Source organism: Rhagoletis pomonella, unplaced genomic scaffold (assembly GCF_013731165.1).
Source record: "Rhagoletis pomonella isolate Grant_MI unplaced genomic scaffold, Rhpom_1.0 Rhpom_scaffold_00010, whole genome shotgun sequence".
Taxonomy (NCBI): Eukaryota; Metazoa; Arthropoda; class Insecta; order Diptera; family Tephritidae; genus Rhagoletis; species Rhagoletis pomonella.
Window position 1 is genome coordinate 8,755,116 of NW_023458564.1, and position 13,104 is coordinate 8,768,219.

At 33.8% G+C, this 13,104-nt stretch overlaps 1 protein-coding gene and 1 non-coding gene across 2 annotated transcripts in view; one reads left to right on the forward strand and one right to left on the reverse strand.

Annotated features, from left to right (window-relative positions):
• The window catches only part of LOC118746017 (DNA polymerase epsilon subunit 2), a 181,648-nt gene that overhangs the window by 48,743 nt on the left and 119,801 nt on the right, over window positions 1-13,104 (forward strand). The gene's annotated exons all lie outside the window — the stretch shown is intronic.
• Window positions 3,789-3,870, reverse strand: Trnas-uga. Its single transcript has one exon. It is a non-coding gene; the product is annotated as a tRNA-Ser (tRNA).

Sequence of the window (13,104 nt, forward strand, 5' to 3'; positions counted from 1 at the left end):
CCGAATTGTTTAAATTCTAAACCCAACATATGTGCTCTCTTTTTTTTAAACTTGGAAGGTTTGTATTTGAAACTGAATTTAGTTTGGTCATATATGTAGTCCAAAAAGTTTAAAATTAAAACCGAAATTTTTAACCGTGAAGATAGCACGTGAGCTTTGGCCTGACTATAGCAGGAGCAGAGCAGGAGCAGCAGAGCTGCTAAGTAGGTCTAGGGTAGATGTTTTTAGGATTGTAGCGACTATCACCGGCCACTGGCCGCTAGGAAAGCATGACTATAGAATAGGTCTCTCATACAACGATACATGCCGCAGCTGCCGAATAGAGGGCAGCGAGGAAACGGTATTCCATTTCCTGTGTGAATGCACAGGGCTGGCTTCCTTAAGGCATAAAGCTTTTGGGAAACACACAATTCGGCAGTTAGCGGATTTATCTAGGGCTACAATAAGCGATATGCACAAATTTATAAGCGGGTCAAAGTAGTTTGTTTGAAATGCACAAATGCTTGACAGGTAGGCTACGGTAGAATAAAATTGTCCGCGAGAAGTGCAACAAAATGGTGCTACTATGCGCTAATTGATTCCTGAGGACAACTTGGAAGGCACTACAACCAACCAACCAACCAATATGAGCGTATACACAATAACCGGTGTGTAACTATTTATACTGGGAACGAACTACGCGTGTCCGGAATTTCTTCATGTTCATTTTACGTATTTCATGCAAAATAAATTAACTTTACCAAAACCAAGATAATTTCGACAATTAGTTTTTTTTTATTAAAATTAAAATTCAAAAACTGTATATGGTCGTACACAAAGAAGCGATGGTATTTTGACCAGTTTTAGTTTTTTCGTTTGATGATTTAATGTTTATAGTTTTTTTTTATAAAAGTCTAGCACATTGTATAACCAGCGCCAAATAAATCCACGTTTTAAACTTCGCACAAAAATTATAAAAATTAACCAAACTTTAAAAATTACACCCAAAACTTTTAAACTTTTTATTCAGAATTTTTCGAAAAATTCTATGTATGCAGAGTTATAGCCCATTAAATTTAAGTAGGTAAAAGCGGAAATTTCAATACGCTAGGAATCCGCTTGATTTTTAATAATTTTTTTTGGCTGACAGTGCTAGGCATTTTCTTCCATAACAAATGCACTATCCTAAGATAAAACGTGAGTCAATTGAACCCATACGTGGCTTCTCAAATTTTTTGTATAAATAATCTTCAATATAGACCACACTAAAATGTCATTTTCTTATAAAATGTCGTACGTGTCCCACCCATGTCTCTCACAATAAAATTTCGATTCGATAATGGGCTGGATTTCGAATTCATAATGTAGCGAAAATGCATTGGATAACGTAGGTGTAAGCTGGAGAATGGCTTAGTTCTCGAATTGAATACTAACCTATTGCACATTCGTTATCGAAGGTAAGACTCGAAAAAAAAGATTGGTTTTCCAATCATTTTCGAATTGCTAACCAAGCCCAATGTTTACTAGGAAGCAATAATTTTTGTTGCATTTTTTGCTTTGTTAGTATTCGTGTTTCTTTTTTTTACTATAAGACATCAAGTTCACACAGAAAAGTGAAATAAATTCGCAGAGATTCCGTAAAATATATCTTGCCCGAAAACCAGGTTCTTTTTTTCCCCATCCGTGATAGAAGAAATATCTCAGATTTTTTCCATATAAAAGTAGATTGGAATTTTTTTCGTATTTGTTAATAACTTATATAATAGTGAATTAGGTGTTATTAGGTGTGGTTATCAAAATGAAGAATTGTTGAGTACTTATACTTAATTTTAAAAAAGAAAGTACATTTTTACTGTACAAATGTCCCACCCGTGACGGTGGAATACCCCATGTATTATTGAAAGTCTCCTGAAGAGAACCAGAGTTTTCCGATAGAAAAACATTGATTGTCAAGAATTCTATACCATTTCTACGAAAAGTTGTTTTTCCCCATATGGTAAACTTTGAGCGACCTCTAAATATTTTTTGATTAAAAAAAATAAAAAAAAATAGGGGTATATAGAAAAATCCTAAGGGGTGATAGCATTAAAACTCCGACTCTACTCTTTTTTGGACCACCCTAATGTACATACGTATCGAGCCCTAACCGCCAAAAATATGACGGCGAAATTTTTTTTAAAATTTTATTTTTGATGCAGAAATGTTCCTTGATCGTTAGACCAAGGCACATTGAACAGGTAGTATCCGTATTAACAGCTGATTTGATTTTTTTTCAATTTATTTGATCTCGAAAATGTCAAATATTTTTAATTTCTTCTCACAAAAATTCTAAATTGTTAAAATCTATTTGCATGTGAAACCTTTTTCCATACAAAACAAGCGATTGAATAGCAGCTTTTGGAACGCTCGCCCAACTCAGCAGCGCAACCGCTGATTACTGGGCCTTGCAAACGATGGATTAACAGGCCAACCTAATATTACCGGCGTGAATTTTTCTACGCACGCACGCAAGGTTTTCATATTTGAGTAACCGAAAAAAATTTGCGTGCGGGATTTTTCAGAGTTGCATTTCTGTCAAGTTTCAGAAATTGAGCAAAATTTTAGCACAAATGCAGAATAGCTTCGATTCTCTAATTAAAAAAAAAAACATATGGTGACCGATAGAGATCATTGAGGTGAGTATAACAGTATATTTCTTTTCTTGCGGAAACTCAAATCACAAAAGTTATTAAGGGTCAAAGTTCAAATTAAACATTTTTTTAAATTAAAATTTCTTAAAAACGAATGTATGGATTTTAAAAGTTTTGATCTCAATCGATAGGAAATTTAGTTCCCTTTAATCTGATATACATACTTTATATATGCCTTGTTTAGTTTTCACAAAAATCGAATTGGTGTACGCAGAATGGAATTCCGCTTCTCTTCTGCGACAACACAGAAAGGAGAATTCTACTTAGGGAGGATTATATTTATTCATATTAAAGGGAATCAAATTTCCTATCAAATGAGATCAAAATCCATGCATTCGTTTTCAAAAAATTTAGATTTAAAGAATTGTGTAATTAGAACTATGACCCTTAATAACTTTTGTAGTTGTTGTTTCCGCAAAAAAAATATACCGTTATGTTCAGCTCAATCATCTCTATCGACCCCAATATTTATTTTTTTATTTGAGAATCGGAGCTATTCTGCATTTATTCACAAATTTTAATTCATAGTCGCGCCACAATGTCAATTGAGCACAAACGTCAAATCAAAATGTCACGCAACACAAATCTTGGAATTTGAGTTAGTTTTTTGCGCACACCGGTCAATTTCGGTTGGTCCCATACAAGTTGTATGTGCAAGAGAAATTTTTGACAGTAAACTGCCGGCGTGCGTGAATATTAGGTTGGCCTGTAAAAATGCTTCGAAAAGCAAACAAATTTACTACGAAAGTTTAAACAATTTTAATTTTTTACAATTTAAATTTTTTATAATTTTGTATTGTATTGTATTGATTTAGAAGAAAAAAATCAGAACACTTTCGATACCAGACGCAGCAACAAAATACACGCAAATGTTGTTTTTGCTCTAATGCTGCTACCTGTTTGATATGCTTTGATCTAGTTTTATTTCTGCATTAAAAAAAAAAAATAAAAAATTCGCTTACATCGTTTTGGCGGTTAGGGCTCGACATGTACTTAGTTTCTCAATTAATATTACAAATTTATGTATGTACATCCAAATGCTTCCACGAAAGCATAAAATTCTTAAAAAAAATTTTAATAAAAAAAAAATGGAATTAAAAAAAGTAGTAAAAAAATCTCCGCTGCGGACAGGACTCGAACCTGTGCGGGTAGAACCCAATGGATTTCAAGTCCATCTCCTTAACCACTCGGACACCGCAGCTGTTATATTATCGCTGGCAAAGTGCACACAAGAGTATATCGACAAATAATAAGAGAGCGATATGAAAAGAGAGTGAAAAGAGAATAATGTGTGCGTCAGTGCGCTATAGCTTATACAGTGGTGTGCGCCAGCAGAGGAAAGTACTAACAAGAAAAATGCAGTGGTTGACGCCTCAATTGTTGGCATTTGCTGTTGGGCAGCATTTTGTTCTTGATGTTAAACTGGTTGTGCTTACATATAAATTTGTACATAAATACAAATCTATGTACGTGCGCATTTAATATAATCAAAAACCATGGTTTAGTTTCTATATTTTGCGTTAATTTTTGGTAATTGGGAACATATGTATGTATGTACCTATGTAAGTACACAATAGGGATAGGTAGTGGGGGGTTGAAACTCGATTTTTTTTCCGAATCTCGAACATTGCCCAAGCATTCGATTACTCGATTCGAAATTTTAGTGGTGCAAATTCGATTTGATTCAAATTTTTTCGAATTTTCCAATTTTTTTTTTTAATTGAAACTTCTTAATCGAGTTCGGAGATGTTTGCGTTAACACCAAGTCATAAAATCTGTATCGTTCGTTCGATTTTCAAAAAGGAGGTAGCTGTCAAATGAAAGGGCTTGCCCTGTAGATGTGTAATATGGTTTTAGTTTTGTGCCATATGTAAGAAAATCAAAATCAAATAATTTAATAAGTTAAATAAATTACCCCAATATGGGTATCAACCGAAATGGTTTTGAATAAACTTTATTTTTTAATTAAATTTAGGAGGGGTGCCACCTGTTTGGAAAGTCGAATTTAGTTAAAGATGTGCAAATTGTAAGTAAAATGGTAAATGGGACAGGAAAAATTTGGAAACTGAGGCGGGTTGGGTATATAAGCGGGGAGGTACTTAAAATAGAGATTCTCTTCAGATTCCATTAAAAAAATCACGGTGCCCAAGAATGTTGGTTACTTAAGCGGGTTAGGTACTTAACCGGGTGGGTACTTAAGCGTGTTTCACTGTAATAAAATTTCATGGGAAATATTTTCGTAGAACTTAACCCATTAGCTCCCGCCTAAAAGGGTCATTTTGACCTTTACTTCAAGAAATCCCGCAAAAAGCAAATTTGGAAGGTCGTTAGAGGATTGATATATTCTAGAAAGTTATTCTCCGGAAAATTTTACTAGGGGTCTTCTCAGGCAAAAGCTTCATGCCACCAACGTAAAAGCCTCTAAACATTTAAAATAAAAAATTAACAAAAAAAATAATTTTTTACAAAAAATTTTTTAAATTTGAGTTTGGAATAACAGTCCTTTTTGGCGCAGATTTTTTGTCCCGATGCATCAGATCGAAAAAACATGTTTTTTTTTACTTGCATCCCTAAGACAAATGGGTGTCCACAAAAAGGTGTCTATACAATTTTACTGCTATAAATACAAAGTTTAATTTAGTTATAAACGTACTTCTTTCGCTGAACTACGTCGTTTTACAGCCCCCTTTTGTGGTTTTTAACCGACTTCCAAAAAAGGAGGAGGTTATCAGTTCGTCGGATTTTTTTTTTTATATATGTTACCGCATAACATTGGACCACGCCAACGGATTTCGATAATTCTTTTTTTTTTGCATCGGAAAGGTAGTATCTCAGAGGTTGTCCCATACTAATCTGGTTTAGATCCGATCATTGGATCATGAAATATATATATATATATATATTTTTTTTATGAGAATTGAAGTCGGATTTTTTTTCCTAAAAATTACTTGTTCTTCTTCAGAGACTACGGGCGCCAGTGGTCCGAAACGATATTCTAGAGAGACAACATCATTTAACGAATTCCGTTTGCATTAATTTTTATAAAATTCAGTATTTAGGTATAGTTTGAGTCTCCTCCCTGCAGGAAATTTAATTAGTTTCAAAGTAAACTACTTTATTTTCAATGATAACTAATTGAAATTCTCACTATTTTACCTGCAAAGAACTCATTTATTTAGCATGGCGATGTCCTAAGAAGCAGTCATTTGCCTTTTCCTGCATGTATTTTCAACTACTTTAAAATGCATTTGGCTTAAACAACTTCAAAGTCAGTATGTTTCGTTTGAATATGCTTAATTAATTAATTAACTTCACAGATGCTTTTTCATATTTAAAAGACACAAAAAGATTATCATATTCACATGTTGCCTCTGTTGGGATTCGAACCAGTGTATATATTTTAAGTACAATTGTACGTTTTTCAGTACAATAGTTTTAAAAAGTACAAAAGTACAATTTACCGATTTTAAGTAAAATTGTACTTTTTTTCAGTACAATTAGTTTTAAAAATTACAAAAGTACAATTTACCGATTTTAAGTACAATTTCAACATCAAAAATACTTTTTGTACAGAATATTGAAATCTCTGCCAGCGCTTTGATTATTAATCCGTTTGCATTTAAGTTGATGGATGTGTCTATATTTCATATTTGGTACAAAATGAAATTCTGAATTGTAATTTTGAAAGTAAACGTGATTGTGAATGGCAATATTAGTGTTGAGCGTTGTGGTGATTGTAATTTTTTTTAACACCTGTGGGTGAAATATTCCTCATCGCTATTTATTTTGAAAAAATCTTTGGGAATGCAGTTTACCTAATGACGATCCTGCAGAAAATTAAGTAAATAATTGAATAATTCGGGGTTGAGAGTAAAAAGTGTTACGTAAATTTCATGCATTGAAACTAAAAATTTCTATTGTGGACTTTCATTTTAGTGTTACTGATCTCATTTTATATGATTTGTATATTCCATAATATAAACTGATCTATCTTCTGTAGTAATTTTTCGTCGATATTTTCTTCATATTTTAATATACATCCGCGACAAAATTATACGGTTACCTGGGTTGGGCTCTTTTTTATACTTTTTCCAATTAATTTTAATTTATTTTTTTATAAAAGTATATGTCATTGTCTAACGAAACGAAATAAATCACGAGTTCAAAGATTGAAAAAAATCAACAAATTTTCATCAAAATTTCACACTTTTTATTCAGAATTTGTAGAAATTTTTTAGGTAAGCATTTTTGAATGCCATCCATTCATTAAAAGGTGCTAGTTTGAAATGTCTAAAAAATACCATTGATTTTTGGCTTTTTTTTTTGTTGATGGTGTTGCGCACCTTCTTCCATTTAAGGGATGTTGGCAATTTATTTTATATGGAAGAAAATGCGCAACACCGTTGTTGTATGTTTTCGTCAATGAGCTATACTTTCATAAAAAAAAATATTAAAATTAATTTGAAAAAAATGAAACATATAGCTCAAACTGGGTGACCGTATAATTTTATCGCGGCATGTACTTTTAAAAATGTGGAATATAATTTAAGAATTTATTTGTACTTGAGTTAAACTGTAAACTTAATGAAACTTAGTTTAACTTAGTGGGACTTTTTGACAAAACTGGCTATGACCTTATGGGCTAGTTGGAGAGATCTCAAGGATAAGTTACGTTAAGTTAAGTCCGCACCAACTGAAGCTGTACAATGAACTGAAAGATAAACTCACTGTAGTAGACAAAAAAAAGGTGTATGTTTGGTTGAAGGAAAAGGGAGGTAATGTATTGACGGAAATGGTGAAAAGTACAATTGAGCGAAAAAAGGTACAGTTTTTGTCGTTAAGTTAGTACAGTTTAAAAATCTCAAATATCAACACTGACTCGCACCCGGACGTTCTGGACGCTAACAAGCGTCTCTACACGCTCAGCTACAGCCAGACATGTAAATGTGCTTTCAAATGCTCAGTTTGAATTGTGTGCAAGCAGCAAGTCGACTGTCCGACTCTGCATTTAATTTCAACTACTTTAAAATGAATTTGGTTTACACAACTTCAAAGATAGTATGTTTCTTTTGAATACGCTTGAGTTCTGCACTTCACAGATGCTTGTTCATGCTTCCAAGACACAAATTGCTTTTTTGAGTAAAACGAGTATCAAAATTCGAAACATTTACCCATTACATTTGTTTTAAATTAGTCTTTAAATTAGTTGATTTAAAAAAAAATCACTTGCTTCCGTCAGGGGTGTTATATCTTTGAAGATAGAATTTTTTAATCGGTACCGGGTTATTTGAAATATGACGAAATTAAAAACCGTAATTTTGCGAGTCGGAAACAGTTGCGCGGATTTAGATGAAATATTGCACTCGGATCGCTTATAACTCTAACTACAATTTGGAGTATAATGTAGGCTTTTGAAATTAAAATGTGGGTTCTCTAGTATCATAAATTTTTGGAAAATGAATACATGTGTATATCTCGGTAACCGCTCTAGCGTCGAACAATTTTAAAATCGCCCTATAACCACCTCTCATCTAACGGTAATTTAGAGAAACACGAAATCTGCGATAAATCAGGAACTACCGAAGTTAATTTATCAAAATTGATGTTTGGAATAATTCTTTAGCAAGAAATGCGATTATAACAATTTTGTGGAAAATGGGCGTTACACCGCCCACTTATGAACACATACATATATATGTGTATCTCAATAAACGTTCTATCAATTTGTACCAAACTTGGTACAATTATTGTACTTGACACATAAAAGCAATATGTTGAAAACTTTTGAAATCGCTCTTTAATTAAGCTCACTTTTTATATAACGGCAAATTTCATAAATGCGGAAACTTCGAAACTTAAGACGCAAATTTACTCACAATATTGTCTTAAAAAGAAATACGGTTATTATGGAATTTGGAAAATGGCCGTGGTATCGCCCACTTATGGCTACGTATATAAGTTTATCTCAATAAGTCTACCTGAACATATTAACGAAATTTGAAATAGAGGTAAAACCATTAGTGCTTAATATGTAACGGTAGTTTTCAGAAAGGTGAAAAAATCATATTTAATACGTGCGTATTGTTGCGCTATTTTGATGCACTTCTCGCGGAGGATATTTTGTCTAGGCACATTCCATGTTGCTAGGTCGAACCATTTCGATTCTCTTATAAATCTACCGATTTCGCTTGTGGTAGCTCCTGATAGGTCGGTTAGTGGTGCTACCAGGATAAGCTAATGTTGGACACTTCTTCGCTATTGTCTAGTTGACAGCTGCGTCAAATCATTTTATGGGGTACACCTATTTTTGTCGCATGTTCGCTTATGGGCCGGTGATGGTTGCTATAATTCTGATCAGTTCCAAGATCTTCTTCCTGTTATAGTCAGACCATAATTTTTTCGATATCTTACAAGTCTGTATATCTGACCACTTGCGTCTAGCCAGTTCAAGGAAATGTTTAGTAATCTCTCTTTGGACTATTCCAAGGGGGAAACCGAGTGCCACTGCATGATATTCATCCAAATCGGCTACTGCCTTCGCCAGCTCATCCGCCTTCTCATGGCCTTCTATGTTCCTATGTCCGGGAACCCAGACAAAATAGACGGTAGTTGACTGAGACACTGGGCTCTAGCCGGTGACACTATTGCCAATAGCACCGCCTGGCCGCCAGAATATATTGTTTCTTTACTCTTTGGTACAGGCTTCTAGGATCCCTAGAACTTCCGCTTGAAAGATGCTTGCATCAACCGTAGAGACAGAGCCACATCAATTTCCTCGGAGTAGACTCTCGCTTCTACACCGCAATCCATCTTGGATCCGTCGGTCTCTTCTCCAGTCCCATCTGGATGGGAATAACACTTGCACGTTACAGTGAAGTCCAAATTGCCTACCATATTGTCTGTCGTCCTACTTAATTGCATTTTATTTATGATCAACCAATGTCCGAAATGTCTAGTCCCCCAAAGGTTTCGCCAGAACTTAGACTTCTTTACTTGTTTAAAAACTTTTGATCCTCCGGTTCTTAGCGTACCCGGCACTTCTTCCAACTACGCTTGTCAAATGTTCTGATTTTACCTAGACTACCATGATTCAATAATAGAAAGGTTTTGTAATAAAACAGTCTTCTCGCTCCCACACATAAAATCGGCTCCTTTACTTGTGCAGAATGTTGCTTACACTACAGTTTCTAGTGATATTAGTAGTAAAACCAAAAATTCGTCATACTAAATATTCGTTGGCATCACCTTCGTTTGCGTAATTTTCTAGAACAAGTGTAGAATAGTGACCGTTTAGCTATAAAATAACCAAAAATGCCGATAGATAGAACTTTTTACGCTGATTACAACGATACCAAATTTATTTGGCGCAGGCAAAAAATAACGAAGATATAAGAGGTTTATTTGCTTTGTTTATTTGTATTTTTTATTATCACTGAATTGTGGAAACCCCAAAGTACATCATGATAAAATATGTAATATCGAATTAAAGATAATAACTTGTACTCTCTAAATAATATAAATTTCTTTACCATTAATTATGCAGTTTTTTTTCAAAAAAGATTATTTCATGAAAAAATAACATTTGTTCGTTTTTTAGTGGTTTTGGTTTAAAAATACAAGAAGCTATAAATTATGTACACAAGCTGAAAGACAAATTAATTATCTTTACAGTTCGTAAGATATTAATATTTAAAAAATTTAAAAACTGAACTTTAACCTTCTAGAATGTCTTGTTTTTTTTACTTGCGTCAAATAATTTTGGCATGGTTGAAATGAGCATAAAAAGTTCTATTGATCTGCAGTTTTCTTTTTTGCATAGCTGAACGGTCGGTTCCAGGAAATGATGAATAACTTAAATCAAAAATGCACATATTTATGTATTGTTTAGTATTTTCATTAAAACACCAAATATATTGCAAAATCGCATAGAATAAATAATACACATTTTACTTCTAATTGTATACTTTGCGTACTTTTTGTAGTACCTTTCTACTACCGTTTTCGCAAAAGGCGATCACATTCTTCCCCTTTCTCCTACTTCCAAAATACAAATCTAGATAAAGGAGTGTCAAATTTTAGCTGTCACAAATTACACAACCTTGTATTATTGAATCATGCTAGACTACCTTGCTTTGGAGGAAATTTTAAATTTGCTAGAAATTTGTTTAAATTCATTTCTTTTTCATTTATGCCCTGTATGCAGCTCTCAAGAAAACGGTCAAGAAAAAATTACCATTATTTCGTGTGTGTGTCCAAGGAATTTTGACATTTTTGATACTTCACAGCCTGTTGCCTCACTCTTTCCTCAAGAAATAATGGAACGGGCATATATTTCTGTTGCAAACCTGGGTTGCCTTGTGCTCTTTTTTCACAAAAAAACTTTAGAAAACCGTAGTAAAAAGCGTAGCAAATTTCTTAAGAACTGCGCACTGCCTGAAGGAAATTTGACATAAGAAAATTTCTTAGCGATTTCTTGTACGTCATTTTGTATGGAACTTTAGCTTTTCTTGCGAACTGCATACAGGCCTTTAAGGAAATTTGACTCAAGAAAATTTCTTAGCCATTTCTTGTACGTCATTTTATATGGAGTTTTTGCTTTTCTTGAGAGCTGCATACAGGCCTTTAAGCGAATTTCACTGAATGTATAAAGGCTAAGTAATTTAAAAAGCCTTGTATTTACTTATTTAATTTGCGTTGAAAATATCTTTCGACTGTTGCTGCGGGCGGAGATGCGAACACGCATAATGTTTACTAATATAAAATCGTGGCGTCGATATTACCTGTACGGGTAAGTAAATGAAAAACTCTACTTTTAATTTAAATAAATAAACTAGAAACTTATACAATTAATATACCTGTCACGTTGCAGTAATTACTCAACCTCATTTGGCTGGCTTGAAATATAGCGCAGGATTGTATGTCTCTAAATTAAACTGTAAGACAGTCGCACTGATAACTGCTTAAAAGAAAATTTAAGTGAAAACTACGTGCCAAATGTGCAAAGGAAACAAAGTGTGCAAAGATGGAATACGTGATGGAAACAAATGAGCAATCTTTTCAGAAGGAAACGGGAGAAAACGGCGTACCGATGACTTCACATACCCAAATTCGTGTGTAAGGCATTTTTAAATATTTAAAATACAAGGAAGATACTTATGAAGATGTAGCTATAAGGAAATTATATACAAATATGTACATACTACGTATGCAATTGGAAAAAAAAAAAAAAAAAAAAACAAGATGCCAAAACTTAAGCGCTTCCGCCAACCACTGCCACACACTTTCGCTACAAGTGATTTTTACAATATTTTGCGTAAAAGCTTTAAATCGCGCGCGAAATGAAGCGTGCAAAGCTGAAATACGCTCGAAGGGTTACAAACAGATTTCAAATATCCTTTCACATATGATAATTTTAGCTGCAAATCATACGTACAACAGTAACGTCTGCTCGCGAGGACATTAGTTGGCGCGTAAAGCAGGACACAAACACGACGAACAACGCGAACCAGCGAAACAAAAAATTCAAAAAAAAAAAAAAGAAATCAAACTAAATAACTTTTGGAACTGGAAACTCAGAAGGAAACAAAACAATCGTAAATATTCATAAAATTGCACGCAAAATTCACTTAAAACGACAATGAGCTCGAGCACTGAGTTGAGTTGCTGTGGGGCTGTGGAAAGACTTGCGCCAATACTATTGTTGGCTAACCACACTTCCGCAGGCGACAAGTGGAGCGCACACAGCCGCGAAAAATTTTACTCGTAACGGAACAGCAAAAGTTCGCGCAGTTAGCATGTCCTTATGCCAAGGGTCGTCAAGCGTAGACATTTGCATAATCAAATAATAAAAATTTGCATAATTTGGATTTTTTATTACAATCGCAGTTTTTGCGGAAGCACAGCATGAGCAAGTATGTTTGTGTGTGTGTTTCGTGTCGTTGCTGTCAGCTCCAGTTCGGGTGCAACGAAGAAGGCAAATCAATTTGAACTATTCTGGATGCATAATTTAGGTGGGTTTGTCACAAAATAGTGTCAATATTTATTGGAAAATCTGTACGTTATCGAAAGCATTTGCAAGTTTTCACAATAACAATTGCTTATGATTACTCATTTGCGTCGCCTATGATTTATCCGAATTTTCTAGAGAGAATAAATTTTGACCATATCTTTATATCGAATGTTGCGTGTTGACGGAATAGATTATTCTACTTCTTACAATAAAGCACGCTAGCCAAAATGTTAATCTGAGTAACGACTAAAAATTAACGATTAAAATGTTAATCGAGATTAACGATTAAAATTAATTAATCGTAATCATCCGTACGATTAATGATAAAATTTTTTTACAAAAAATGCAGAATATCTATATAAAAAAATAATAATAATTATTATTCTTCTTCTTCTTCTTATTTGGCGCTGTAACCGCCTAAGCGAT